Source organism: Mustelus asterias, chromosome 19 (genome assembly GCF_964213995.1).
Source record: "Mustelus asterias chromosome 19, sMusAst1.hap1.1, whole genome shotgun sequence".
Lineage (NCBI taxonomy): Eukaryota > Metazoa > Chordata > Chondrichthyes > Carcharhiniformes > Triakidae > Mustelus > Mustelus asterias.
Genome location: NC_135819.1, coordinates 28,358,216 through 28,383,884, shown reverse-complemented (window position 1 = coordinate 28,383,884; position 25,669 = coordinate 28,358,216). Strand labels below are relative to the sequence as shown.

The 25,669-nt window shown below is 45.5% G+C and overlaps 1 protein-coding gene across 1 annotated transcript in view; it reads right to left on the bottom strand.

Moving 5' to 3' along the window:
* LOC144507832 (histidine ammonia-lyase-like) overlaps window positions 1–23,293 on the bottom strand; it is a 46,851-nt gene extending 23,558 nt beyond the window's left edge. Inside the window, exons 1-5 of the mRNA XM_078235176.1 lie at window positions 23,138–23,293; window positions 1,526–1,600; window positions 1,363–1,435; window positions 931–997; window positions 815–852 (exon numbers count right to left, since the gene is read on the bottom strand). The gene's annotated coding sequence lies outside the window, so the exon portion shown is untranslated. The remainder of the gene's footprint in view (window positions 1–814; window positions 853–930; window positions 998–1,362; window positions 1,436–1,525; window positions 1,601–23,137) is intronic.
* Between the last annotated feature and the right edge of the window lie 2,376 nt (window positions 23,294–25,669).

The following is a 25,669-nucleotide window of genomic DNA, read 5'->3' as shown; positions in this document are numbered from 1 at the left end:
TGTGTTGAAGTGGCAAGCGACAGGAAGGTCTGGGTCCTGATTGTGGACGGGACTGAAGGTGTTCAGCAAAGCGTTCACCTAGTCTGCGTTTGGTCTCTCTGATATAGAGGAGACCACATTGGGAGCAGCGAATGCAATAGACCAGAGTGAAGGAGGTGCCTGTGAAGCAGCTCTCTTTCTTGCCCCCTCCCCCCACCTCCCTTCAGGGCAACTGCCACATTCCCCAGGCAGTCTTTTAACCATCTATACCTCTGTTCTGCCATTCACACATTCTGACCACTTAATGAACACTTTTGGCACCTTCTCAGCCTTCTGTATCCTCATTTACATTCCCTTTGTCCCATTCCACCTGCCTCTCCCCAATAGTATAAATCTCTGCTGACTCTCTCTGCTCTCAGCTCGGACGAGAGTCATCCAGACTCGAAACGTTGGCTCTATTCTCTCCCCACAGATGCTGTCAGGCCTGCTGAGATTTTCCAGCATTTTCTGCTTTTGTTTCAGATTCCAGCATCTGCAGTAATTGCTTTTATCTTAGAGTTTGGCCTTTCTCCTCCAGAAATTCCAATGTATGAATTTGTCAATATTTGCTTTTTATCCCTCCATTTCAATAGCACGGACAGATTTTGCTTTCAACAGAACTATTTGAACTAAATGCTCACCATGTCACCTGATTACTTCAATTTTCTTTGTTAATAACATGTTGAAGCAACGAGGGGAAAGCTACATGAGGACACAGAGGAAAGGGACAGTTCTCAAATGCAGTGTTAGCAAAGTGTTGGATAATGAAAATCGCAGCAGGAATTCTTTCTCTTACCTACTGCTGTGGAACGGACAACATTTTCCTGCAGCACCCTGTGAAAACAGAAGGTTTAGTAATGAAAGGAACGATGGGAAGTAAGGGACACCAGAAAGACATCAGAATGTACTCACTCAAGCTTGTCTCGAGGGATAACTGTCCGGGCAAATCTCCCAAACCCTGTGTTTATTCCATACACCACTGAAATACATAACATCATTATGATTGCATCTCTCAGACAAATCGTAGAAGCCCTAAAGTGCAGAAGGAGGCCAATCAGCCCATCGAGCCTGCACCAACAATCCCACCAAGACCCTATCACTGTAACCCCCATGTATTTACCCCGCTAGTCCCTCTAACGCTCAAGGGCAATTTAGCATGGCCACGCAACCCAACACAACCCAACCCACACATCTTTGGAGGTGTAGGTTTAAAGGTTGATTCATAAAATGTGTTAATTGTACAATAATTTTACACACCGGATTGTAGAATATGAATTAAAATTAAAATTAAATAAAGTTTTTGCATTTATTGCACACAGAATTTCAGATGAAATAACATCTGACCTTGGCCTTCATCGACGATTTTTTCCACCAGATCCCTCGACTTGTTGACCCTCCTTTCAGCCTCTGGTGTAAGCTAAAAGATTGAGACAGGTATTTGTGTGATGTGACACTGTTGTTTATTTTTGCACATTATTTTTGAAATGGGAATGGACATCTATCTCACCTTGATTTTGTTGATCCCATTACCGAGCAGGACAAGCTGTTCTGTTGTTAAGCTATTTCCATCCAAGTAAACATACTGTATAAAGGGGAAAACATCACACAGAAGATGAACTGGAATCTGTGGCTGTAGAGAATTTATTATTGTCCCAGATTTGTCTTCATCAGAATTATCCATTCACAATTACTTAACGGAGTCATTCATTAGAAATCACAGTTCCAATCACAGACAGGCACATAGTTAAAGGGACGATTTGAATTCTTAACCTTCACTCACTCACCTGCTGAGCCTCCTCATGTTTTCTGTATTTAATTATTAAGAATGTATACGATCAAATCATAGCCTTAATCATTGACAATCTATATTGATGACTTAGACAGAGAGACCAGGAGTACTGTGTCAAAGATAAAAGCAAATTACTGCGGATGCTGGAATCTGAAACAAAAAGAGAATGCTGCTAAATCTCAACAGATCTGACAGCCTCTGTGGGGAGAGAATAGAGCCAACGTTGCGAGTCTGGATGATCCTTTGTCAGTGTCAGAGAGTCATCAGACTGGAAACGTTGGCTCTATTCTCTCTCTGATGTGGAGATGCCGGCGTTGGACTGGGGTGAACACAGTAAGAAGTCTCACAATACCAGGTTAAAGTCCAACAGGTTTATTTGGTCGCAAATACCATAAGCTTTTGGAGCGCTGCTCCTTCGTCAGATGGAGTGGAAATGTGCTCTCAAACAGTGCACAGAATCACAGAAATCAAGTTACAGAATACTGATTAGAATGCGAATCCCTACAGCCAGCCAGGTCTTAAAGGTACAGACAATGTGGTGGAGGGAGCATTAAACACAGGTTGAAGAGATGTGTATTGTCTCCAGACAGAACAGCTAGTGAGATTCTGCAAGTCCAGGGGGCAAGCTGTGGGGGTTACTGATAATGTGACATAAATCCAACATCCCGGTTTAGGCCATCCTCATGTGTGCGGAACTTGGCTATCAGTTTCTGCTCAGCGACTCTGCGCTGTCGTGTGTCGTGAAGGCCGCCTTGGAGAACGCTTATCTGAAGATCCAAGGCTGAATGCCCGTGACTGCTGAAGTGCTCCCCCACAGGAAGAGAACAGTCTTGCCTGGTGATTGTCGAGCGGTGTTCATTCATCCGTTGTCGTCGCGTCTGCATGGTTTCCCCAATGTACCATGCCTCAGGACATCCTTTGCTGCAGCGTATCAGGTAGACGATGTTGGCCGAGTTGCAAGAGTAGGTACCGTGTACCTGGTAGATGGTGTTCTCACGTGAGATGATGGCATCCGTGTCGATGATCCGGCACGTCTTGCAGAGGTTGCTGTGGCAGGGTTGTGTGATGTCGTGGTCACTGTTCTCCTGAAGGCTGGGTAGTTTGCTGCGGACAATGGTCTGTTTGAGGTTACGTGGTTGTTTGAAGGCAAGAAGGCAACAACCACGCAACCTCAAACAGACCATTGTCCGCAGCAAACTACCCAGCCTCCAGGAGAACAGTGACCACGACACCACACAACCCTGCCACAGCAACCTCTGCAAGACGTGCCGGATCATCGACACGGATGCCATCATCTCACGTGAGAACACCATCTACCAGGTACACGGTACCTACACTTGCAACTCGGCCAACATCGTCTACCTGATACGCTGCAGCAAAGGATGTCCCGAGGCATGGTACATTGGGGAAACCATGCAGACGCGACGACAACGGATGAATGAACACCGCTCGACAATCACCAGGCAAGACTGTTCTCTTCCTGTGGGGGAGCACTTCAGCAGTCACGGGCATTCAGCCTTGGATCTTCAGGTAAGCGTTCTCCAAGGCGGCCTTCACGACACACGACAGCGCAGAGTCGCTGAGCAGAAACTGATAGCCAAGTTCCGCACACATGAGGACGGCCTAAACCGGGATGTTGGATTTATGTCACATTATCAGTAACCCCCACAGCTTGCCCCCTGGACTTGCAGAATCTCACTAGCTGCTCTGTCTGGAGACAATACACATCTCTTTAACCTGTGTTTAATGCTCCCTCCACCCACATTGTCTGTACCTTTAAGACCTGGCTGGTTGTAGGGATTCGCATTCTAATTAGTATTCTGTAACTTGATTTCTGTGATTCTGTGCACTGTTTGAGAGCACATTTCCACTCCATCTGACGAAGGAGCAGCGCTCCAAAAGCTTATGGTATTTGCGACCAAATAAACCTGTTGGACTTTAACCTGGTGTTGTGAGACTTCTTACTCTATTCTCTCTCGACAGAGGCTGTCAGACTTGCTGAGATTTTCCAGCATTTTCTGTTCTTGATTACTGTGTCAAAGTTTGTTGTTGATACAAAGTTATTGAGGAAGAGATATTTCTTAACTTGGGGTCGTGAATCTTTGGAATTCTCTGCCTCAGAGGGCTGTTGATGTAGCATCGGACTGAATGTATTTAAGACTAAGACAGACAGATTTTTGATCAAGCAGGAAAGTGGAATTAAGACAGATCAGCCATGATCCTATTGAATGTGGAACAGGCTTGATGACTCATATGGCCTACTCCTGCTCCTATTTTTAAAAATTTATTGTCACATGTGTTAGCATACAGTGAAAAGTATTGTTTCTTGTGCACTATACAGACAAAGCACACTCTTCATAGAGAAGGAAAGGAGAGAGTACAGAATGTAGTGTTGCAGTCATAGCTAGGGTGTGGAGAAAGATCAACTTAATATAAGGTAAGTCCATTCAAAAGTCTGATAGCAGCAGGGAAGAAGCTGTTCTTGAGTCGGTTGGTACGTGACCTCAGACTTTTGTATGTTTTTCCCGATGGAAGGTGGAAGAGAGAATGTCCGGGGTGCGTGGGGTCCTAAATTATGCTGGCTGCTTTGCTGAGGCAGCAGGAAGTTCTTATGTTCTTCATAGTTTTACATCACAGTTCATCAATTGTGAGGTTGATAAAGCTGAAGCAATGAGTGAAACATTGCAGAAATCAATATGATGTATTAAATTTAGAAGGACTTTCAAAATGGCTGCTATGGAATTTGGAGCAAAGACCCATACTGCTGAAGGTAGAGTCACCTTCTGAGTTTGGTGTAATGGTGCATTACTGCAGTGCAAACTGTGCGCAGCCTGATTGAGGAGTTAAAGTCTTCCACATTATGATGATCTTGGATACAATGCTAAAAGCATGGAGGAAGCAGATTCAATCGTCACTTCCAGAAAGAAATTGGATAAATGGTTGAAAAGGAGAGTTTTGCAGTTCTTAGAATTGATAGAATAATCAATGGTACAAACTCGCAGAGATATCCTTAACAGCGGGAGGACATGTTGAGAAGGCTGTTAAAAGAAACATCTACAATCCATAGCTATGTAAACAGAGGAACAGAATATAAAGGCAAAATAAAAAAAGTTACGCTCAATCTTTATAAAACACTGGTGTCCATTCTAAGCTTTATGTCAGATGTCAAGATTTTGGGGGAAAGTGCAGAGATTTAACAGAACGGTTGCAAAGTGAAGCACTTCAGTTATGTGGAGAAAATGGAGAGGCTGGGATTGGTCCTTGGAGCAGAGAAGAATAAGGAGAGGTTTAATAATGTTTCAAATGACAAAGGGTTTTGAGTAAATAGTGAAAACCCATTTCCACTGGCAGAGGATACAGATCGAGTGTGATTGGTGTTGAAATGAGGAGAATCTATTTTTTACTCAGTGAGTTACGATGATCTTGGATACAATGCCTGAAAACATGATGGAAGCAGATTCCATCTTCACTTCCAGAAAGAAATTGGATAAAAGGTTGAAAAAGGGGAGTATTGCAGGTTTATGGGGAAAGAGCAGGGGAGTGGGACTGAATAAATAATTCTTGCAAACAGATGGCACAGGCAGGATGGGCTGATTAGACTTCTCTGCAGATCTTTCAATGATTCCATGATCTGGTATTTGGATGAAAATTTCTGTAAGGTCCACTCATTCCATAAAGAGTGATCAATGTATGAAACTGATTCACCAATAGAATCGTGGAGACAAAATCCAAGATATTGTAATGAAAAATGTTAACGTGAGAGGGCTTAGAACTTTCTGGATAGGCAAATGAAAAGTAGAAGAAACATAGAAAAACTACAGCACAATACAGGCCCTTCAGCCCACAAAGTTGTGCCGAACATGTCCCTACCTTAGCGATTACTAGGCTTACCTATAACCCTCTATCTGACTAAGTTCCACGTACTTATGTAAAAGTCTCTTAAAAGACCCTACAGAATCCAACTCCACCACCGTTGCTGGCAGCCCATTCCACGCACCCACCACCCTCTGAGTGAAAAACTTACCCCTGACATCTCCTCTGTACCTACTCCCCAGCACCTTAAACCTGTGTCCTCTTGTGGCAACCATTTCAGCCCTAGGAAAAAGCCTCTGACTGTCCACTCGATCAATACCTCTCAGCATCTTATACACCTCTATCAGGTCACCCCTCATCCTTCGTCTCTCCAAGGATCAAAGGCCGAGCTCACTCAACCTACCCTCATATGGCATGCTCCCCAACCCAGGCAACATCCTTGTAAATCTCCTCTGCACCCTTTCTATGGCTTCCACATCCTTCCTGTAATGAGGCGACCAGAACTAAGCACAGTACTCCAAGTGTGGTCTGACCAGGGTCTTATATAGCTGCAACATTATCTCACGACTCCTAAACTCAATTCCTCGATTGATGAAGGCCAGTACACCATACGCCTTCTTAACCACAGCCTCAATCTGCACAGCTGTTTTGAGCGTCCTATGAACTCGGACCCCAAGATCCTTCTGATCTTTCACACTGCCAAGAGTCCTACCATTAATATTATATTCCGCCATCCTATTTGGCCTGCCAAAATGAACCACCGCACACTTATCTGGGTTGAACTTCATCTGCCACTTCTCCGCCCAGTCTTGCATCCTATCAATGTCTCGCTGCAACTTCTGAAATCCCTCTACACTATCCACAACACCTCCAACCTTTGTGCCATCAGCAAACTTACCAACCCATCCCTCCACTTCCTCATCCAGGTCATTTATAAAAATCACAAAGAGTAAGGGTCCCAGAACAGATCCCTGGGGCATTCCACTGATGACAGACCTCCATGCAGAATATGACCCATCTATAACGGGCTAACGGGAGGACTTTGAATAGTGTGGAGGAGCAGAGGGATCTAGGTGTATGTGTGCATAGATCCCTGAAAGTTGGGAATCAAGTAGATAAGGTTGTTAAGAAGGCATATGGTGTCTTGGCGTTTATTGGTAGGGGGATTGAATTTAGGAGTCGTAGCGTTATGTTGCAACTGTACACAACTCTGGTGCGGCCGCACTTGGAGTACTGTGTGCAGTTCTGGTCCCCACATTACAGGAAGGATGTGGAGGCTTTGGAGAGGGTGCAGAGGAGGTTTACCAGGATGTTGCCTGGTATGGAGGGGAGATCCTATGAGGAGAGGCTGAGGGATTTGGGATTGTTTTCGCTGGAAAGGCGGCGGCTAAGAGGGGATCTTATTGAAACATATAAGATGATTAGAGGTTTAGATAGGGTGGATAGTGATAGCCTTTTTCCTCTGATGGAGAAATCCAGCACGAGGGGGCATGGCTTTAAATTGAGGGGGGGTAGTTATAGAACCGATGTCAGGGGTAGGTTCTTTACCCAGAGGGTGGTGAGGGATTGGAATGCCCTGCCAGCATCAGTAGTAAATGCGCCTAGTTTGGGGGCGTTTAAGAGATCCGTAGATAGGTTCATGGACGAAAAGAAATTGGTTTAGGTTGGAGGATCACAGTTTTTTTTTTTAACTGGTCGGTGCAACATCGTGGGCCGAAGGGCCTGTTCTGCGCTGTAATGTTCTATGTTCTATGTTCTATGTTCTATAACCACTCTTTGCCTTCTGTGGGCAAGCCAGTTCTGGATCCACAAAGCAATGTTCCCCTCGGATCCCATGCCCCCTCATTTTCTCAATAAGCCTTGCATGGGGCACCTTATCAAATGCCTTGCTGAAGTCCATATATACTACATCTACTGCCCTTCCTTCATCAATGTGTTTAGTCACATCCTCAAAAAATTCAATCAGGCTCGTGAGGCATGATCTGCCTTTGACAAAGCCATGCTGACTATTCTTAATCATATTATACCTCTCCAAATGTTCATAAATCCTGCCTCTCAGGATCTTCTCCATCAACTTACCAACCACTGAGGTTAGACTCACTGATCTATAATTTCCAGGGCTATCTCTACTCCCTTTCTTGAATAAAGGAACAACATCCGCAATCCTCCAATTCTCCGGAACCTCTCCCGTCTCCATTGATGATGCAAAGATCATCGCCAGAGGAACTTCTTCACACAAAGGGTTGTGAATCTGTGGAATTCCTTGAATAATAACCTGAAGATGGGCCAAATAGCCTTCCTCATAATTATCTTGTGATTTTACTGATTATGAGACCTGCAATAACATTAGACAAAGGCATGCTTGCCTTTATTGGTTGGAGCATTGAGTACAAGAGTCAGGATATCATGTTGCGGTTTTATAAAACTTTGGCTAGGCTGCATGTAGAGTATTATGATCACTTTTGGTCACCACATTACAGGAAGAATGTGGAGACTTAGAAGAGGGTGCAGAAGGGGTTTACCAGGATGCTGCCTGGATTAGAGGATATGAGCTATAAGGAGAGGCTGGACAAACTAGGAGTGTTTTCTCTGGAGCAGCAGAGGCTAAGGGGAGACCTGATCAAAGTCTATAAAATGAGAGGTGTAGATAGGGTTGACAGGCAGAATCTTTTTCCCAGAGTTGAAATGTCTAATACTAGGGGGCATGCACTTAAGGCGAGAGGGGGAAAGTTCAAAAGACATGTGAGGCGCAAGTGTTTTTACACAGATTAATAGGTGTCTGGAATACGCTGTCAGGGGTGGTGGTGCAGGCAGATATGATAGAGGCATTTAAGGGGCTTTTAGATAAGCACATGAATGTGCAAGGAATAGGGAGATATGGACAAAGGGCAGGCAGAAAGGATTAGTTTAATTTGGCATCATGTTTGGCACAACATTGTGGGCTGGAAGGCCTGTTCCTGTGCTGTTCTATGGTCCATGTTCTAAATGAACTTCTTAAAAATGAACACACTTAGAAAAAACAGAATTCTGATCAGTGTGGAATGTAACTTCTGCAAAATGAGAGCAAGGAAAAGCAAGATGACCCTAACTGTGAAACATCTGGAGGAGTTGCCCAACTATTCGAGATGAACCCAATGAAAGGATACTGAGAGGCCATGTCAGATTTCGGCAGCTCGAATTTCACCTTGTCCCCACAGATTGAACTGAGACACGCTCAGAACACCACAATGAACGATGCTATAGCTGTTTGATTGCTTTTATCTGAGAAAAAAACAGAATTTGCAAATGTTAAAACTGACCTGTAATCCCAGCTGCTGACTTTTCAGTTAAAATTTATTTATTAGTGTCACAACTAGGCATACATTAACACCGCAATGAAGTTACTGTGAAAATTCCCTAGTCCCCACACTCCGTGCCTGTTCGGGTACACTGAGGAGAATTTAGCACGGTCAATGCACCTAACCAGCACGTCTTTCAGACTGTGGGAGGAAATCGGAGCACCCGGAGGAAACCCACGCAGACACGGGGAGAACGCGCAAACTCCAGACAGACAGTGACCCAAACTGGGAATTGAACCTGGGTCCCTGGCGCTGTGAAACAGCAGTACTAACCACTGTGCCACCCATACATGGAGTTTAGGCAATTAAGCACTTAACAATCTGGATAAAAAGCATTGTTTTCTAGGACATCCTGATGGTATTCTCAGGGTCTTATAGACCCAGTCCTGCAGCGTCTCCCAGGGAACTCGAGAGCCCAGATCACCGATGCATACTTGGTTCCTCGTGTAACAGCTCAGAGTTCCTTGAGCTAATGACTGAATATCAGAGGGAGGGTATTGATAGGACCCAAAAGAGAAAATGCTGGAAAATCTCAGCAGGTCTGGCAACATCTGTAAGGAGAGAAAAGAGCTGACGTTTCGAGTCCAGATGACTCTTTGTCAAAGCTAAAAAGCATAGAACATGGCAGATATTTATACTGCAGGGGGAGGGAATGAAAGATGAGTCATTGCCATAGAAACATGGGGAAAAGACTGCTAATAGCTGTCCACAGAGAGGATGAAGGGTGTGAATGTCCAGCGGGCAGATAAACTGTGACAGATGAAGATGTTGTGGGTGGGGCGAAGAGAGAGAGAGAGAATGGGACAGAGGTAGAATGTAGAAAAGGGGAAGCAGGAGGAGAAAAGGTAAGGGAAGGGGGATGAGGTGGGGGGGGGGGGGGGAAGAGTTGTGGAGAAGAAAAATGAAGAAAGACAATAAAGAAATAAAAGGTAGAGAACAGTAAAAAAATTAAATTAAATAGAATGAAAACAAAGGGGGCCGAGGTGGGGTAGAGCAAATCATCTGAAGTTGTTGGAATATCTCCCACTTTTGGTTTCAGATTCCAGCATCCGCAGGAATTTGCTTTGCCCTAAAACTTCACTCATTTGCTTCAAACATTAATTCCCACTTAACCTGCCACCAACCATTGGAAAGAATCAGTGAAAGAACTGGTTTGCTTTTAGTTTATTCCCAATTAAATTACATCTAATTTATTACATTTTGGTTGTATCACCAATAAGGTCACAGCTTAAAATTAAACAAGGAGATGTCTTCCGATCAGAGGTTACCCAGTGAGTGTTTGAATGTTGAAGGATTGTGCTGTGTGTGGTATAATGGGTTCATCGTTACGGTAATGAATCAGTGATGTGTATCATAATGTAGCAGTGACATCAGCAGTCAGGAGCAAGAGACTCTGGCAGGGGGTGGAGAGGCAGGTGGAATAGTTTGTACTCGAGAGAGATGTGCCTACCTGGGAGCTTATCGTGTATATATTGTGTAAATAAAGCAGTTTGAAGTAACCCACCTGAGTCAGGTCAGAATTACTCATGAGAAGCTAGGTCACGTGACCAACATTTGAAACATGGTGGCAGAGGTGGCAACACCAATCTAACGGTGTGTTTGTGCCATCGACATTGTACCTATGGCGGGTGATAAGGTCGATGAAAACTTGGTAGAAAATGTACCTGAGAGGGTGGCATGTCGGAAAGCAGTGACAATGTCAGCACCAGCCAAGCAGTCACTGCCCTTTCACACCCATCCTAAAGTCTGGAGGGCTCGGAGAGAGGCAGACATTGGGTTATGGAAGAAACACTTCCTAAAGTATAGAGAAGCATCAGGCTCGCATGTCAAAGAGCCGAAACACTAGTTTATTCCTTTACCAGTGGTTCCCAACCTGTAATATGTCATGGCACACCTCTATACTCTGAAACAATCTTGAAGCACACCTCCTATTTTCTGTCTTCTTCCCTTATTGGGAGCTTCAATTTTAACTTCTCCCTGTCCTCTCACCTGATTGTTTTTGTAACCTCTCTCTGTCTCTCTTGCTTCTCACAGGGGTTTTGCGCCCTTTTTGAGTTTTGGCTTTTTGTGCAGAAGCATGGGACCTATGTCTTCAGCTCCAAGTCCCGTTGGTCACGCGCATGACCAATGTAAAATATCTAAACCGCGCATGTGCTGCTCTTTCCCAGCCAACGCGTGCACGGGAGGCCCAAGATTCATCGGGTCTTGGACATGCCAACCACAGAGCTGAAGACAAAGGTTAGTTTTCGTTTAATTACCTGGATTTTCAATTACTGAATCTTTTCTCGCAGCACACTTGGGGAGGGGGGGGGGGGGGGCGGTCTTCACAGAACACCGGTGTACCTCGGTTCACTGGTTGGGAATCACTGCTTTACACCATAGGAACTGTGGCTGGTTGAGTCAGAGAGAAAAGAGATTGCCACAAAATTGTTCGAGAAGTATTCGATGTATATTTAAGTGAAAATGGAACCTTACTGTCTGAGATTGCAAAGATCATGGGAAACATTCGAATCATTCCTTATTGACCTGTAGAGGCTGGTCAGTTGCGAGTATGGGAGTCAGAAAGATGAACTTATTCTTGACCGAATCGTTACTGCAGTCCACAACAAAAAGCTGTTCGAATTTTTACAGATAAAAGATGACCTCACATTCGATTGAGTGCTTCAATATATCAGGCAGGCCAAGCTCAGGAAGTGAAATGGGCCATCAGCGCACCGAGGCTTCGGGCTTGTCTGCTAGTTGCTTAGGCCCAAAGGTGGCAGCTCCGCCTGCTCAAAAGCCTGCCAGAATGGCCAAAAGAGCAGACACCCCTTCGGCAGCCATCGTGAGGTTCTGACACTGCAGTGTTAAAGCAGCAGCAGAGATGGCAAGATTTCCCAGCAGGGGCAACAGAGATCTTACACCAGAGGACAGGACACTGCAAACAATTAAAAACTCCATGAAGGGAGGAAAGTAACAGAACACAGGCGACATGCAGATCACTCAAAATATTGGGGATCAGCAAAGAAATGCCATGACAGATTTCCTTGGAGAAATTTTCCTCAAAGTAAAAGGACCACTATGAACATGACTTTTGAACGCTCACTTTGAGAAGTTAAAGGTTTTAAAATTGACTTGAGACTTGGCACTAAGGCTGACATTACAATACTGGCTGACCACCTGGCATGGATCAACACAATTCCTGTCCAGCCATCAAACATTAAACTTCAAGGTTCAGGTGCTACGAATCTGTAGATGAAAAGTCAGATAACTATTATTCTTTAACACAAGGAGACGGAGGTCACAGAGACCTTCTGTATCTTTCACAAACATTCCTGCTGAGTAAAGGGAAGTTATGTATGCAACCAGGCATCTGAAGGAAGCGGGCAAACTCCTACAACAAGCTAACAGGACTGAATTATGCCAAGAATTCCCACAACTCTTTCCGGGGCTAGATAAATTCAAACATGAATATCATATTGCATTACTTTCAGGTATTACACCAGTGTGCCTATTTACCCCCGGGAGGGTACAACATCCACTACTGCCAAAAGTCAAAGAGGAACTCGACACAGACAACTCATATCACCTGTCATGGAGCCAACCTGGTGATACGCAGGGCTTGTAACAGTCTCCAATACAGTCTTATCAGCCTCTGCATTGGCCTCACACGACTATTCAAAGCAATCCAGAGGGAAATCCATAAAGATGGTGGATGGCAACTTGGTAAAACCTACCAGCAGTGTCCTCTTCACTAAACTCGATGCCTTTCCAGACACAATCGTTTCGGATAGCTTGCCACAATTCACCAATAAACACTTCAAAAAAATTCAGACAACTTTGAGAATCACTCGTAGCCAGTTCACCTTTCCACCCACAGCCCAATGGAAAGACTGAAAGGGCGTGAAAAACAATCAAGAAGTTGACCAAGAATTCTGACTGGAATTCAGTCCAAAGATGTGCGGGTTCGGTTGATTGGCCATGCTAAAAAATTGCCCCTTAGTGTCCTGGGATGCGTAGATTAGAGGGATTAGCGGGTAAAATATGTAGGGATATGGGGGTAGGGCCTGGGTGGGATTGTGGTCGGTGCAGACTCGATGGGCCGAATGGCCTCTTTCTGTACTGTAGGGTTTCTATGATTTCTAATTCAGCCCTACTGAACTACAGAGCTAAACTAGTGAATTCCACTGGCAGAACTTCTCATGGGCTGATGGCTAAAGATACAAGTCTCTTTGCAACAGCCATCTGCAAACCAATGTTACAGACCAATCATAAAAGAGTGAGAAACATGGAGACCGATTTACAAGAAGAACAGAAAAACTGATACAACTCCAGACATAAAGTCAAGACTCTTAATGCCAGGCTTGAAGGTTTGAATTCGGGTTATAAAATCTCAAGGCAGTCATTCAATAAGGGGAACAATCACATTCCTATCTCACCCAAACTCCATTGGGCACTTTCAGAAGAAACAGAAAAGCTCTGATCTCATTTGCATCCACAAGAACACAATTAGCATAAGCTTTGGGGCGAAGGTTCGAAGAATAAAATCAATCAATTTGCAGAAGGCCTATCCAACAAAGCAGTTCAAGACCATCGCTCCCACTCAGTGGTGACGCCAACAAGATCAGGGAGTTATGAAGGCACCAAAAACCTTTGAACTTGTTGTGGAGGTAGTGTTTGGGTTAATGCAATGTAAATAGTTTCAGAAATAAGTTTAACATTGTTATGAAAGAAGTGTGCCCTTTTCAATGTTTAGTTGGATATTTGGGTGGCACAGTGACACTGTGGTTAGCACTGCTGCCTCACAGTGCCCAGGACTCAGGTTCAATTCTGGCCTCGGGTCACTGTCTGTTTGGAGTTTGCACATTCTCCCTGTGTCTGCGTGGGTTTCCTCCGGGAGCTCTGGTTTCCTCCCACAGTCCAAAGATATTCGGGTTAGGCTGATTGGCCATGCTAAATTGCTCCTTGGTGTCAGGGGGATTAGCAGCAGAAATACGATGGGTTATGGGGATAGGGCCTGGATGGGATTGGAACAAAAAAAAGTACAGACAGGAACAGGCCCTTCGGCCCTCCAAGCCTGTGCCGATCATGATGCCTGCCTAAACTAAAACTATATGCACTTATGGAGTCCATATCCTTCCACTCCCATCCCATTCATGCAAGTTGCCCCTTAAATGCTGCTATCATACCTGTTCCCACCACCTCCCTGGGCAGCGCATTCCAGACATTCACCACCCTCTATGTAAAAAACCTGCCTCGCACATCTCCTCTAAACCTTTCCCCACGCACCTTAAACCCACGTCCCCTAGTTCTTGACTTTTCTACCCTAGGAAAGAGCATCCGACTATCCAGTCCGTCCATGCCCCTCATAATCTTGTAAACCTCTATCAAGTCATCCCTCAACCTCCATCGTTCCAGTGAGAACAAACTGAGTTTATCCAACCTCTCCTAATAGCTAATACCCTCCAGACCAGACAACATCCTGGTAAACCTCTTCTGTACCTTCTCCAAAGCATCCACAGCCTTCTGGTAGTGTGTCAACCAGAATTGTATACAATATTCTAAATGAGGCCTAACTAAGGTTCTGTACAGCTGCAGCATGACTGCCAATTTTTATACTCAATGCCCCGGCCGATGAGGGCAATCATACCGTATGCCTTCTTGACCACCTTATCCACCTGCGTTGCCACTTTCAGTGATCAGTGGACATGTACGCCCAGATCTCTCTGCTGGTCAATATTTCTAAGTGTTCCACCATTTACTGTATAATTCCTACATGCATTGGACTTTACAAAATGCATTATCTCACGCTTGGCCGAATTAAACTCCATTTGCCATTTCTCCACCCAAGTCTTCAACCGGTCTACATCTTGCTGTATCCTCTAACAATCCTCTTCACTATCCGCAACTCCACCAATTTTAGTGTCATCTGCAAACTTAATCAGACCAGCTACATTGTCCTCCAAATCATTTATATATACTATGAACAACAAAGGTCCCAGAACTGATCCCTGTGGAACACCGCTAGTCATGATGTGGAGATGCCGGCGTTGGACTGGGGTAAACACAGTAAGAAGTTTAACAACACCAGGTTAAAGTCCAACAGGTTTATTTGGTAGCAAAAGCCACACAAGCTTTCGGAGCTGCAAGCCCCTTCTTCAGGTGAGTGGGAATTCTGTTCACAAACAGAGCTTATAAAGACACAGACTCAATTTACATGAACAATGGTTGGAATGCGAATACTTACAACTAATCAAGTCTTTAAGAAACGAAACAATGTGAGTGGAGAGAGCATCAAGACAGGCTAAAAAGATGTGTATTGTCTCCAGACAAGACAGCCAGTGAAACTCTGCAGGTCCACGCAACTGTGGGAGTTACAAATAGTGTGACATGAACCCAATATCCCGGTTGAGGCCATCCTCGTGTGTGTGGAACTTGGCTATCAGTTTCTGCTCAGCGACTCTGCGCTGTCGTGTGTCGCGAAGGCCGCCTTGGAGAACGCTTACCTGAATATCAGAGGCCGAATGCCCGTGACCGCTGAAGTGCTCCCCAACAGGAAGAGAACAGTCTTGCCTGGTGATTGTCGAGCGGTGTTCATTCATCCGTTGTCGCAGCGTCTGCATAGTTTCCCCAATGTACCATGCCTCGGGACATCCTTTCTTGCAGCGTATCAGGTAGACAACGTTGGCCGAATTGCAAGAGTATGTACCGTGTACCTGGTGGATGGTGTTCTCACGTGAGATGATGGCATCTGTGTCGATGATCCGGCACGTCTTGCAGAGGTTGCTGTGGCAGGGTTGTGTGGTGTCATGGTCACTGTTCTCCTGAAGGCTGGGTAGTTTGCTGCGGACAATGGTCTGTTTGAGGTTGTGCGGTTGTTTGAAGGCAAGAAGTGGGGGTGTGGGGATGGCCTTGGCGAGATGTTCGTCTTCATCAATGACATGTTGAAGGCTCCGGAGGAGATGCCGTAGCTTCTCCGCTCCGGGGAAGTACTGGACAACGAAGGGTACTCTGTCCACTGTGTCCCGTGTTTGTCTTCTGAGGAGGTCGGTGCGGTTTTTCGCTGTGGCGCGTTGGAACTGTTGATCAATGAGTCTAACGCCATATCCTGTTCTTATGAGGGCATCTTTCAGCGTCTGGAGGTGTCTGTTGCGATCCTCCTCATCCGAGCAGATCCTGTGTATACGGAGGGCTTGTCCGTAGGGGATGGCTTCTTTAACGTGTTTAGGGTGGAAGCTGGAGAAGTGGAGCATCGTGAGGTTATCCGTGACCGCTAGTCACAGCCTTCCATTCAGAAAAGCACCTCATTACTGCTACCCTCTGTCTTCTGTTTGTAACCCCCACAGAGTTTCACTGGCTGTCTTGTCTGGAGACAATACACATCTTTTTAGCCTGTCTTGATGCTCTCTCCACTCACATTGTTTTGTTTCTTAAAGACTTGATTAGTTGTAAGTATTCGCATTCCAACCATTGTTCATGTAAATTGAGTCTGTGTCTTTATAAGCTCTATTTGTGAACAGAATTCCCACTCACCTGAAGAAGGGGCTTGCAGCTCCGAAAGCTTGTGTGGCTTTTGCTACCAAATAAACCTGTTGGACTTTAACCTGGTGTTGTTAAACTTCTTACTGTGTTTACCCCAGTCCAACGCCGGCATCTCCACATTCTGTGGCCAAGCCAGATCTGTATCCATCTTGCCAGCTCTCCTCTGATCCCGTGTGATTTCACCTTTTGTGCCAGTGGTTGTTGTCAGTGCAGGCTCGATGGGCCGAAAGGCCGCCTTCTGCACTGTAGGGATTCTATGATTCTAAGTTGATATTATAGTTGGGGGTGTAGTATAATAGGTTAATTGTTACGGTAACGAGTGAGTAATGTGCATCAGGATGCAGCAGTGACATTGGCAGTCAGGAGCTGGTGTCTCTCTCAGGCAGATGGAATAGTCTGTGCATAGCTAGTAGTTCATCATGTTTATAGAGTAAATAAAGCAATTTGAACTAACTTCCTGAGTCAGAGCAAAGTTACTCAAAACAAGCTTGGCCACACAACCAACATATAAAACTCCTATAGGAAATTCATTTAGAAAACCACAGGAGTTTCTCTTCATGTCACACCTTTAAAAAGGAAAAATGTCTCAAAGCGCTTCACAGAAACAAACAATGACACCAAGACAAGGAGATTGTTAAAAGTGTGAAGTCTAACTGAAGGCACAGCTGCCAATTTTGGGATTGAAAGAGTTGGGGATGCACAAGAAGCCAGAGTTGAAGCACGACAGGAGTTCTCAGAGTTGCTTCATCCCCGCAGATTGAATGGGGGAGGAAGACTGATGAGTTGGAAATGGAGACAGTCTCACATCCTCAACTAGTCCATAAACCAGTAACTCAAAGACATTCCCAGGATCTCAATGTTTAGAATTCACTGACATCAGTGAGGATAAATCCTTCAAACATGTGTCACTATGATTGGTCAATTGAAGACAAGCAGTTTCTTGTTGAATGGAAAGTATAAAAAGGTTTCAGAGCAAATATATAGACGCTCGGAGTCGCTCGGAGGGACTCTCAGCCTTCCTGGTTGATGAAGGAAGGGCCGTGGATGTCGTCTATATGGATTTCAGTAAGGCATTTGACAAAGTCCCACATGGCAGGTTGGTTAAGAAGGTTAAGGCTCATGGGATACAAGGAGAAGTGGCTAGATGGGTGGAGAACTGGCTTGGCCATAGGAGAGAGGGTAGTGGTCGAAGGGTCTTTTTCCGGCTGGAGGTCTGTGACCAGTGGTGTTCCGCAGGGCTCTGTACTGGGACCTCTGCTATTTGTGATATATATAAATGATTTGGAAGAAGGTGTAACTGGTGTAATCAGCAAGTTTGCTGATGACACGGAGATGGCTGGACTTGCGGATAGCGAAGAGCATTGTCGGGCAATACAGCAGGATATAGATAGGCTGGAAAATTGGGCGGAGAGGTGGCAGATGGAGTTTAATCCGGATAAATGCAAAGTGATGCATTTTGGAAGAAATAATGTAGGGAGCAGTTATACAATAAATGGCAGAGTCATCAGGAGTATAGAAACACAGAGGGACCTAGGTGTGCAAGTCCACAAATCCTTGAAGGTGGCAACACAGGTGGAGAAGGTGGTGAAGAAGGCATATGGTATGCTTGCCTTTATAGGACGGGGTATAGAGTATAAAAGCTGGAGTCTGATGATGCAGCTATATAGAACGCTGGTTAGGCCACATTTGGAGTACTGCGTCCAGTTCTGGTCGCCGCACTACCAGAAGGACGTGGAGGCGTTAGATAGAGTGCAGAGAAGGTTTACCAGGATGTTGCCTGGTATGGAGGGTCTTAGCTATGAGGAGAGATTGGGTAGACTGGGGTTGTTCTCCTTGGAAAGACGGAGAATGAGGGGAGATCTAATAGAGGTGTACAAGATTATGAAGGGTATAGATAGGGTGAACAGTGGGAAGCTTTTTCCCAGGTCAGAGGTGACGATCACGAGAGGCCACGGGCTCAAGGTGAGAGGGGCGAAGTATAACTCAGATATCAGAGGGACGTTTTTTACACAGAGGGTGGTGGGGGCCTGGAATGCGCTGCCAAGTAGGGTGGTGGAGGCAGGCACGCTGACATCGTTTAAGACTTACCTGGATAGTCACATGAGCAGCCTGGGAATGGAGGGATACAAACGATTGGTCTAGTTGGACCAAGGAGCGGCACAGGCTTGGAGGGCCGAAGGGCCTGTTTCCTGTGCTGTACTGTTCTTTGTTCACTAGATGTGGTTTCTGTTTGTTTGTTAGAAAATTGTTGAAGGTTAACAAAGGTGAGTGAAAGCCACCGAACAGGTAGTGTCACTTGTGGAGGATGGATTCCACTGGATCCAGTGTACAGGTAAAATCATAGAATTCCTACAGTGCAGGAGGAAGCCATTCGGCCCATCGCGTCTGCACCGACAACTATCCTGCCCAGGCCCTATTCCCTAAACTGCACATATTTACCCCATTAATCCCCCTTACATCAAGGGACAATTTAGCAATCCACCTAACCTACACATCTTTGAACTGTGGGAGGAAACCCACAGGGAGAACGTGCAGACTCCGCACAGGCAGTGACCCAAGGCTGCAATCGAACCTGGGTCCCTGGCGCTGTGAGACAGCAACGCTAATTACTGTGCCACCGTGCCACCCCATTCTCAGTCTCATTGCCCAAAGAGGTGATCAACTCAAGACTTCAGCAGTTACCGACTTATCTATTATTCATTCTTGGGACAAGGGCATCCCTGGCAGACCAGCATTTATTCCACAGCCATGACTAGTGTCTCAGAAAGTGATGGGTCATTTTCTTTAACTGCTACAAGTGAAAGTGGGTGAATGCCAACACTGGCACTCCCTCCATCTACCCCTATCCCATGACCACACTACCGACATCAAGCCATTGTCTCAGCGCTGTCATTGAGCTCTTCTCTTATGGAGATCTTCCCTCCATAGCCTCCAACTTCCAAGTCTCCCAATCCTGAACATCCCCCTTCTACGTTCCAAACACCCACAAACAGGACTGCCTGGGTACAACAATGTTGCAGCCTGTTCCTGTCTGACTGAATGTATTTTCTCTCCTTATCTAGTCTCTTTATACCAACATCTATAACTCATCTGCTGATCATTATCACTAACAGTTTAACAACTTCCTGACTAACCATCTCCTCTTCACCAGGGATATCCAATTCATCTGCCTCCCCATCAGGATAAACCTAGTATTCAATGTTTCTTCATTGCAAAGAGCGCCAACCAGTCTCCATCCACCTGACTGAACTTACTCATCAACACTCACTCCCTCCAAATTAAAGATGTTGCTATGGTTACCTGTACAGGTCCTAGTTATGCCCACCTATCTGGAATACATGAAACATTGCTTGTTCAGTCCAATTCGGCAACACTGCCCCCCGCGCTCCTCTTCCTCTCTGGTACATTCATGACTGAGGTGCAGTTTCCTCCCTTGAATTTGGAACATTTTATCAACAGTTTCCAATTCCTTTTTCTCAGCTTTACCCACTCTTTCCCTTCCTCTACTTCCCCGACTCCTTTTCTGGGGATAGAATGTCAACTAATATTCCATTAAAAGCTCACCGATTCCCACAGCTACACTTCCTCACAGCGTTTCCTGGAAGGATTGGATTCCATTTGCCTCCATTTCATAGAATCCAACAGTGCAGAAGGAGGCCATTGGCCCATCAAGTCTGCACCAACTACAATCCCACCTAGACTCTATTCTAATAACCCCATGCATTCACCCGAGCAAATTGCCCTGACACTTGGGGGCAATTTTTTATCATGGTCAATCCACCTAATCAGCCCATCTTTTGGACTGTGGGAGGAAACCGGAGGAAACCCACGCAGACACGGGGAGAACGTGCAAACTCGACACAGACAGTGACCCAAGCCGGAAAGCGAACCTGGGTCCCTGGCGCTGTGAGACAGCAGTGCCACCGTGCTGCCCCGACTTTCTCCATTGTCACAGCTGTTCTGATTATACAACTTTCTCAACAAGCATTTCTGTTAAGTCTTCCTTTTCCCACACCCGCCGTGGTTGACAGGGTATGTTCCAGCTCCTGCTCTCACCCCTTCCCCTCCCCCACAAACCAAGATCGGTTTCCCCTTATCTTCCTCTTCCATCTCACCAATCTCCATTTCTATTTTCCGCCATTTCCTCTACCTCTAGTGTGATGCTACCGACAAACACGTCCTCTTTTCCCTTCCCATCAGTATTCCAAAGGGATCATTCCCTCCATGACACCCTGGAGGTCTGCTCCTCAGTCACCTCAACACTCCTCCACTCTGCAACTGCCTGTGTAAGAACAGAATAATTCCTTGACATTTTATCTCCTCCATTCCCACTGTCCAAAATCCCAAGCACTTAGAACCATAGAATCCCCACAGTGCAGAAAGAGGCCATGGCCCATCGAGCCTGCACTGACTCACTGAAAGAATATCCACCCAGACCCTCCCCTCTGCCCTATCCCCGTAACCCCACACGATTACCATGGCTAATCCTGCTCACCTGCACGTCTTTGGACACTTCTTCCAGGTAAAACAGATTCACATATACTTTATTGTCTTTTTAACTCATGGATGTGCTTTCCTCTACACTGGGGGAACAGAAGGCACACTGGATGCTTCATAGAATCATAGAAACCCTTCAGTGCAGAAAGAGGCCATTTGGCCCATCGGGTCTGCACCGACCACAATCCCACCCAGGCCCTACCCCCATATCCCTACATATTTACCCACTAATCCCTCTAACCTACGCATCTCAGGACACTAAGGGGCAATTTTAGCATGGCCAATCAATCTAACCCGCACATCTTTGGACTGTGGGAGGAAACCGGAGCACCCGGAGGAAACCCACACAGACACGAGGAGAATGTGCAAACTCCACACAGACAGTGACCCAAGCCGGGAATCGAACCCAGGTCCCTGGAGCTGTGAAGCAGCAATGCTAACCACTGTGCTACCGTGCCGCCCTTGCTTGCTTGGTGGAATATCTCCACTCAGTCCACAAGCATCACCCTGAGCTTCCTGCAGTTTTATTCTGCACCACACTCCCTCTCTGACCTCGTCCTCCTGCAGTGTTCCAATAAAACTCAACAGGTCTATAAAAGAATGAGGGGCATAGATCAGCCAGATAGAAAAAGGGTCTTTTTCCATGCTGCAAATCTCCATGACTCTAACACAAGCACCTCATCCTTTGGACTGGAGACTTTATAGCCTTCCAGACTCAAAATAAAATTCAACAATTTCTGCCTTCACTTTATTTTTTATGATTTTGTTTGTGGTTGAGCAGGTGCTGCAGGTGATTCTGCTTTTCTCAGTTCTACCTACTCTGGACCCGTCTCCTCACCTATCTGTTGTCTTGCACCATCATTCTGTTTGTCATTGGTCAGAACATTGAATACAGGAGTTGGGATGTCCTGTTGAAGTTGTACAACACTATAGTTGAGAAAGCCCACCAACGCCTCTACTTTCTCAGAAGACCAAGGAAATTTGGCATGTCAGCTATGACTCTCACCAACTTTTACAGATGCACCATAGAAAGCATTCTTTCTGGTTGTATCACAGCTTGGTATGGCTCCTGCTCTGCCCAAGACTGCAAGAAACTACAAAGGATTGTGAATGTAGCCCAGTCCATCACGCAAACCAGCCTCCCATCCATTGACTCTGTCTACACTTTCCGCTGCCTCAGAAAACAGTCAGCATAACTAAGGACCCCATGCACCCCGGACATACTCTCTTCCACCTTCTTCCGAAGGGAAAAATATACAAAAGTCTGAGGTTACGGACCAACCGACTCAAGAACATCTTCTTCCCTGCTGTTGTCAGACTTTTGAATGGACCTACCTCACACTAAGTTGATCTTTCTCTACACCTGAGCTATAACTCTAACACTACATTTTGCACTTCCTTGTTTCCTTCTCTATGAACAGTATGTTCTGTCTGTATAGCGCGCAAGATACAATACTTTTCACTGTATGCTAATACATGTGACAATAATAAATCAAATCAAAGACATTGGTAAGACCACCCTTGGAATACTGTGTACAGTTCTGGTCACCCTATTATAGAAAGGATATGATTAAACTAGAAAGAGTGCAGAAAAGATTTACTAGGATGCTACCGGGACTTGATGATTTAAGTTATAAGGAGAGGCTGGATAGACTGGCACTTTTTTCCCTGGAGCGTAGGGGCCTTAGGGGTGATCTTATAGAGGTCTATAAAAATAATGAGGGGCATAGATCAGTTAGATAGTCAATATCTTTTCCCAAAGGTAGGGTAGTCTAAAACCAGAGGGCATAGGTTTGTGAAAGGGGAGAGATACAAGAGAGTCCAGAGCAGCAATATTTTCACACAGAGGGTGGTGAGTGTCTGAAACAAGCTGCCAGAGGTAGTAATAGAGGCGGATACAATTCTATCTTTTAAAAAGCGTTTAGTCAATTACGTGGGTAAGATGGGTATAGAGAGATATGGGCCAAACACAGGCAATTGGGACTTGCTTCGGGTTTTTAAAAAAAGAGGCTGAAGGGCCTGTTCTCAAGCTGTAAGCCTCTGACTCCCTCTGCTTTCCACATCATCAGACTTTCCCTTTTGTTCCTCCCCATTTCCCTGCCTCTGCACTAGCTTAAAACCACATTGCTAACTTTTACCAGTTCAGATGAAGGTCACTGACCTGAATGTTGATGTTTCTTTCTCCACAGATGCCACCTGACCTGGTGGAGTTTGGGCACTTCAACACTCTTCCTGAGGTGTTTGAACAGCAACAACGAGAAAACTTCAAATCCTGAAGGATCTGTCGAATGCGAGAGTGGCAATGGGGAAGATCTGTCTATGTGGAGGATGAGATTATGGTCAGATTTCTCACAAGCTGTTGGAGCAGAGTGGGAGCTGAAACCTCCTGCAGCCGTCAGAATAAACAGCCTCGAGCAATAATGCTTACACCAGCTACTTTCCTTCCATTACACAATCTGATCACAAACTTCACCAGCTTTTCCACTATGCAAACTGTGATATCTTAACATCTCCAGGGTCCTAGTGGTAGAATAGAATTGTAGGATCCCTACAATACAGAAGGCGGCCATTCGGCCTATCGACAACAATCCCACCTAGGTCTTATCCCCTTAACCTCAGGCATTTACCCTGCTAATCCTCCTTAGACTAAGGGGCAATTTAGCATGGCCTATCCACCTAGCCTGCACATCTTTGGACTGTGGAAGGAAACTCACGCTGACACGGGGAGAACATGCAGACTCCACACAGACAGTGACCCAAGGCTGAAATGGAACCCGGGTCCCTGGCGCTGTGAGGCAGCAGTGCTAACCACCATCACCGTGCTCGACTATTGGACAAAGCAGAGATAACAAACCTCAACATTAAAGTGGTGAATGTGACTTATGAAGACTGATGGCTGAGAGATGAAAGACCACAATCTAGAAGCACCTGCTGTCAAAAACAAAATACATGGTTTAGAATTGCCACCTTAGTTTATTTATTACCGTCACAAGTAGGCTTACATTAACACTGCAATGAAGGTACTGTGAAAATCCCCTAGTTGCCACACTCCGGCACCTGTTCAGGTACTCTGAGGGAGAATTTAGCATGGCTAATGCACCTAACCAGCACATCTTTCGGACTGTGGGAGGAAACCCACACAGACACGGGGAGAACATGCAGACTCCATGCAGACGGTGACCCAAGCCGGGAATCAAACCCAGGTCCCTGGCGCTGTGAGGCAGCAGTGCTAATCACTGTGATGCCTCAAGATAGGCTTTAGGAAATGTCTTAAAGCAGGAAAGAGGTGAAGAATAGGGAGAAAATTCCAGAACTTTGGTTCTGGGCAACTGAAATCATAGCCACCAATTGTGGAATGACTAAACTCAGAACAAGAAATCAGAATTAGAACACAGATATCAGTGAGGGCTGTGGTGGTGAAGGAGATTACAGAGGCAGGGAGGAGAGACACTGAGGGACTTGAAAACAATGAGAATTTTAAAATTGTGACTTTGCTTAACCAGGAGCCAATGTAGGTCAGTATGTAGGTGAATCTAGTGCCAGTTAGGACACAGGCAGCAGGATTTTGGATGATCTCAGTGTAGAACATAGAAGAAAGCAAATTATTGCAGATGCTGGAATCTGAAACCAAAAGAGGAAACGCTGGAAAATCTCAGCAGATCTGACAGCATCTGTAAGGAGAGAAAAGAGCTAACGTTTCGAGTCCAGGCGAGCCTTTGTCAAAGCCCATCCTTTGACAAAGGATGGGCTTTGATAAAGCTTTGGCAAAGGGTCATCTGGACTCGAAACATCAGCTCTTTTCTCTCCTTACAGATGCTGCCAGACCTGCTGAGATTTTCCAGCGTTTTCTCTTTTGGTAGAACATGGAAGGCTGGCCAAGAATAGAGGTGTGGAGTTAAAAAGGCTCAGCAGATTGAACCAAGATAAGCAGAGTTGGGTAACATTATGGAAGTGAAAAAGGCAATCGTAGTGAGGGAATGAGTATGTAGTCAGAAGCTCATCTTAGGAGTCAAACACAAAACCAAGGTTATGTCCAGTCTGCAGAGGGGTAGAATGAGTGGGTAAGGGGCAGAATTGGCAGCGAAGATTTAAGACAGTGGTGTTGGTCTTCTCAATATTTAATTTCCCTCATCTGGACCCTGGACAGTCTGAATTTAAAAAGCGCAGGGTAACCAAGAAAAGGGGTTGAGGTAGAGCCAGATATCGTCAGTGTGCATGTGGAAAATGATGTCTTGCTTTTGGATGATGTCACCGAAGAACAGCAAAATGAATAATGAGAGGGGGATGAAGATAGATCCTTTGGGGACACCAAACTATTGCAGGGTTTCTCTGGCTACAATTAGATAGATAATGGGACATGCAGTCCCACCCAACCAGGTGTCAGCAGAAAGGCACTGGAGGAGGGCTGCGTGATCAGCTGTATCAAACACTTCAGAGGTAAAAGAGAATGATTGGTATTGGAATGTTTAAGGCCTTCTCTTCTGCCCAATGCTCATCTCTTCCTTTGCTTGTTGGTCAGATAAAGATATGCCTTTAACCGGGACACTGGCTTTGAGAGTCTTTGTATTGCTGAAGTTTCGGCATTACTCAGTCTTTGAAAAGACCCCGCAACAAATGGCTAAACCAATTGTCTGCCACATCCATTCACGGTTATGTCCCTGGACTTGTGAAAAGGAAAACTAAGAAACAACTT